Source organism: Salvelinus alpinus, chromosome 6 (assembly GCF_045679555.1).
Source record: "Salvelinus alpinus chromosome 6, SLU_Salpinus.1, whole genome shotgun sequence".
Taxonomy (NCBI): domain Eukaryota; kingdom Metazoa; phylum Chordata; class Actinopteri; order Salmoniformes; family Salmonidae; genus Salvelinus; species Salvelinus alpinus.
The window spans coordinates 36,088,844-36,094,623 of NC_092091.1; positions in this window are offsets into that span (position 1 = coordinate 36,088,844).

Genomic DNA, 5,780 nt, shown 5'->3' on the forward strand with positions numbered 1-5,780 from the left:
TACGGCCTTTCACATGTGATCTGTTTTTAATGATCTCCTAGGCACAGGAGGCTGCTGAGGGGAGAACGGCTCATAATAATGGCCGTAACGGAGCAAATGGAATGGCATCAAATACCTAGAAACCATGTGTTTGATGTATTTGATACCATTCCACCGATCCTCCTGTGCTCCTAGGGTCTTACTTCCTTCCCTGACTGCTGAACTCTGACCTGTAACCTGTGCGCAGTTTCTCTGAGGCTGTAAAGTCTAAACAGAGTGTGACTGTGCAAAACTCAGACCTCACACAAAAACATCAGCCTATAGAGACCAAATGATTAGAAACCTTTAGTGATTTCCTATCGATATTTTCCTATTTCGATATTGAACTAGCATTCTGAATCATGTTTGGGTTGGAATACAGAATATGTTTACTTATTCTTATACTTATTCTTATGTATTTTACCTAGAATATGCTTACTCATATTTCCAAGATGGCGTAGCAGTGCAGACGTTGTTTGTCGTCCTCCCGTGTAATTTTTTTTTTTTTTTTCGTATTTCTTTGTATATATTTCAATATATTTCAATCTCTTTTTCCATTTTTAAATTAAATATACCTTCCGGCAACCCGCCTCACCCAATGTGATACGGATCTGCTATTTTTTGACCTTATAGCCAGAACCTCCATCAGAAGCTAGCCATCATAAGCTAACCAGCTACTAGCTATTTAGTCATCGTTAGCCACTGCTAGCGGCCTTTACCTTTAGCACAGACACCAGCCGCTTTAAGCCTGGTTTTTCTCCACTACAACACCGGGTTCCTGCCGTAAGCCCTGGACCATTACTCCTGATTATCGCAGCTAGCTAGCTGCTACCAAGTGGCCCAGCCCCGAAGCTAGCCTTGAGCCAGGCCCATCTCCCGGCCTGCTCAGTGGACCCTATGATCACTCGGCTACACAGCTGATGCCTCCCGGACTCTTCACTAACACGACTAGAATCCACCACATCACCGGATTCTTGCCGTAAGCTCTGGACCTTTGCATCGGGTCATCGCAGCAAGCTAGCGGCTACTGAGTGGCTATAGTGGCTAACGCCCTTGTCCCGAAGCTAGCACCAGTTGCCTCGAGCCAGGCACATCTCCCGGCTAGCAAACGAAATTACTCCAGCTACTATACCTCTTTTGCCAACTGGCATGGACCCTTTGTCGACACGGAGCCTCGCCGATCCATCACGACTGGTCTGCCGACGTAATTCCATCCGTTGTGTTCTCAATCGGCCTTTGCCAGACATCGGTGAAGACGCTTCTTCTAGACCCGGCCTGCTAACTTCTTTTTTAATGCCGTCTCCCGCTTGCTAGCGTAGTAACGACTACCTAGCGGCTTCCCTGTTTCATCTATTGCTGTTCACTGGACTCTATGATCACTTGGCTACATAGCTGATGCCTGCTGGACTGTTCATTAATCACGGTACTCCATTTTGTTTATCTGTCAGCCCCAGCCTCGAACTCAGGCCATGTGTGTAGTTAACTGACCCTCTCTGCCCATTCATCGCCATGTTACCTGTTGTTTTTGTCTTAGCTGATTAGCTGTTGTTGTCTTACCCGTTGTTGTCTTAGCTAGCTCTCCCAATCAACACCTGTGATTGCTTTATGACTCGCTTTATGTCTCTAATGTCAATATGCCTTGTATACTGTTGTTTAGGATATATGTCATTGTTTTAGTTTACTGGGAAGCCCCTAGTCCCACTTAACATGCTTCAGCTACCTCTTTTGTCCCACCTCCCACACATGCGGTGACCTCACCCAGCATAACTAGTGCGTCCAGAGATGCAACCTCTCTTATCGTCACTCAATGCCTAGGCCACTGTTCCCGCACCCTACCATACCACTGTCTGTACATTATGCCCTGAATCAATCCTACCACGTCCTGAAATCTGCTCCTTTTATTCTCTGTCCCCAATGCACTAGACGACCAGTTTTGATAGCCTTTAGTCGTACCCTCATCCTACTCCTCCTCTGTTCCTCGGGTGATGTAGACGTTAACCCAGGCCCTGTGTGTCCCTAGGCGCTCTCATTTGTTGACTTCTGTAACCGTAAAAGCCTTGGTTTCATGCGTGTTAACATCAGAAGCCTCGTCCCTAAATTTGTTTTACTCACTGCTTTAGCACACTCCGCCAACCCGGATGTCCTTGCCGTGTCTGAATCCTGGTTTAGGAAGGCCACCAAAAATTCACAGATTTCCATCCCCAACTACAACATTTTCCGTCAAGATAGAACTGCCAAAGGGGGAGGAGTTTCAATCTACTGCAGCGATAGCCTGCAAAGTTCGGTCATACTTTCCAGGTCTATGCCCAAACAGTTCGAGCTTCTAATTTTAGAAATTAATCTCTCCAGAAATAAGGCCCTCACTGTTGCCGCCTGTTATAGACCCCCCTCAGCTCCCAGCTGTGCACTGGACACCATGACACCATATGTGAATTGATTACCCCCCATCTATCTTCAGAGTTCGTTCTGTTAGGTGACATAAACTGGGATATGCTTAACACCCCGGCAGTCCTACAATCTAAGCTAGATGCCCTTAATTTGTGTGAGAATATCAAGGAACCCACCAGGTACAACCCTAAGTCCGTAAACATGGGCACCCTCATAGATATTATCCTGACCAACTTGCCCTCCAAATACACCTCTGCTGTTTTCAATCAGGATCTCAGCGGTCACTGCCTCATTGCCCACATCCGTTATGGGTCCGTGGTCAAACGACCATCCGTCATCACTGTCAAACGCTCCCTAAAACACTTGTGAGCAAGCCTTTCTAATCGACCTGGCTCAGGTATCCTGGAAGGATATTGACCTCATCCCGTCAGTAGAGGATGCCTGGTCGTTCTTTAAAAGTGCCTTCCTCACCATCTTAAATAAGCCTGCCCCTTTCAAAAAATGTAGAACTAAGAAGAGATATAGTCCTTGGTTCACTCCATACCTGACTGCCCTCGACCAGCACAAAAACATCCTGTGGCGGACTGCACTAGCATCGAATAGACCCCGCGATATGCAACTTTTCAGGGAAGTTAGGAACCAAATCACACAGTCAATTAGGAATGCAAAGTCTAGCTTTTTCAAACAGAAATTTGCATCCTGTAGCTCTCACTCCAAAACGTTTTGGGACACTGTAAAGTTCATGGAGAATAAGAGCACCTCCTCCCAGCTGCCCACTGCACTGAGGCTAGGAAACACTGTCACCACCGATAAGTCCACGATAATTGAGAATTTCAATAAGCAGTTCTCTACGGCTGGCCATGCTTTCCTCATGGCTACCCCGACCCCGGCCAACTGGTCTGCAACCCTTGCAGCTACTTGCCCTGCAGCAACTTGCCCAAGCCTCCCCAGCTTCTCCTTCACCCAAATCCAGATAGCAGATGTTCTGAAAGAGCTGCAAAACCTGGACCCGTAGCTGGGCTAGACAATCTGGACCCTCTCTTTCTAAAATTATCCGCCGCCATTGTTGCAACCCCTATTACCAGTCTGTTCAACGTCTCTTTCTTATCGTCCAAGAATCCTAAAGATAGGAGAGCTGCCGGGGACATCATCCTCTTCCAAAGGGGTGACACTCTAGACGCAAACTGTGACAGACCTATATCCATCCTGACCTGCCTTTCTAAAGTTTGCCAAGTTAACAAACAGATCACTGACCATTTCTCATCCCACCGTACCTTCTCTGCTGTGCAATCCGGTTTCTGAGCTGGTCACGGGTACGCTCAAGGTACTAAACAATATCATAACCGCCATCGATAAAAGACAGTACTGTGCAGCCGTCTTCATCGACCTGGCCAAGGCTTTCGACTCTATCAGTCACCATATTCTTATCGGCAGACTCAACAGCCTTGGTTTCTCAAATGACTGCCTCGCCTGGTTCACCAACTACTTCTCAGATAGAGTTCAGTGTTTCAAATCGGAGGGCCTGTTGTCCGGACCTCTGGCAGTCTCTATGGGGGTACCACAGGGTGAATTCTCGGGCCGACTCTTTTCTCTGTACATATCAACGATGTCGCTCTTGCTGTGGGTGATCCTTGATCCACCTCTACGCAGACGCCACCATTCTGTATACATCCGGCCCTTCTTTGGACACTGTGTTAACAAACCTCCAAACGAGCTTCAATGCCATACAACACTCCTTCCGTGGCCTCCAACTGCTCTTAAACGCTAATAAAACTAAATGCATGCTCTTCAACATATCACTGCCCGCACCCGCCCGCCCGACTAGCATCACTACTCTGGACGGTTCTGACTTAGAATATGTGGACAACTACAAATACCTAGGTGTCTGGCTAGACTGTAAACTCTCCTTCCAGACTCATATTAAACATCTCCAATCCAAAATTTAATTTAGAATCTGCTTCCTATTTCGCAACAAAGCCTCCTTCACTCACGCTGCCAAACATATCCTCGTAAAACTGACTATCCTACCGATCCTCAACATCGCCGATGTAATTTACAAAATAGCCTCCAACACTCTTCTCAGCAAACTGGATGCAGTCCATCATAGTGCCATCCGTTTTTTCACCAAAGCCCCATATACTACCCACCACTGCAACCTGTATGCTCTCGTCGGCTAACTGTCGCTACATATTCGTCGCCATACCCACTGGCTCCAGGTCATCTATAAGTATCTGCTAGGTAAAGCTCCGCCTTATCTCAGCTCACTGGTCACGATAACAACACCCACCCGTAGCACGCGCTCCAGCAGGTATATCTCACTGGTCATCCCCAAAGCCAACACCTCCTTTGGCCGCCTTTCCTTCCAGTTCTCTGCTGCCAATGACTGGAACGAATTGCAAAAATCGCTGAAGTTGGAGACTTATATCTCCCTCACTAACTGTAAGCATCAGCTATCTGTGCAGCTTACCTATCGCTGCAGCTGTACACAGCCCATCTGTAAATAGCCCATCCAACTACCTACCTCATCCCCATATTGTTTTATATACTTTTTTTGCTCTTTTGCACACCAGTATTTCTACCTGCACATCATCATCTGCACATCTATCACTCCAGTGTTCATTTGCTAAATTGTAATTACTTCGCTACTATGGCCTATTTATTGCCTTACCTCCTTACACCATTTGCACACACTGTATATAGTATTTTTCGATTATGTTATTGACTGTATGTTTGTTTATTCCACGTGTAACTCTGTGTTGTTGTTTGTCACACTGCTTTTCTTTATCTTGGCCAGGTCGCAGTTGTAAACTGTCAACTTGTTCTCAACTGGCCTACCAGGTTAAATAAAGGTGAAATAAAATAATAAATAAATAAAAAATACGTTACTTATAAATGACACAATATAAAGTATGATGCACTGACATCAAGGTGATGTAACATGGGTGTTTCCAGCCGTGTGTTGCTACTGGGATATTTCCATGTGTATCACCCTTTAATCAATGGGACAGGGCTCTATCACCCATAGTTAGAATGCCAAGTAACTAATGACTAGAGTTAGATGCCAGTCTTTTTCTCTCATACAGAAGGTTCCAGAGAGATGTGGATTGGAGAGGTCCATTCTCCTTCTTCCATTGACATTTTGTGTGTGTGTGTGTGTGTGTGTGTGTGTGTGTGAATGTGTGTGTGTGCGCAGACAGTATGTGTGCATTACCACGTGAGTGTACCTTCACCTATCTCTTGTCCCTTATCTCCCAGTCAGTCAGCTACACATCCTGGTCTGTGGTGCAGTCAGTCAACTGTGTGTGTGAGTGCGTACGTGGTCAGTCAATAGATTCCCAGCATGACACAGAGTTTCTCCATGGGATCAACACAAA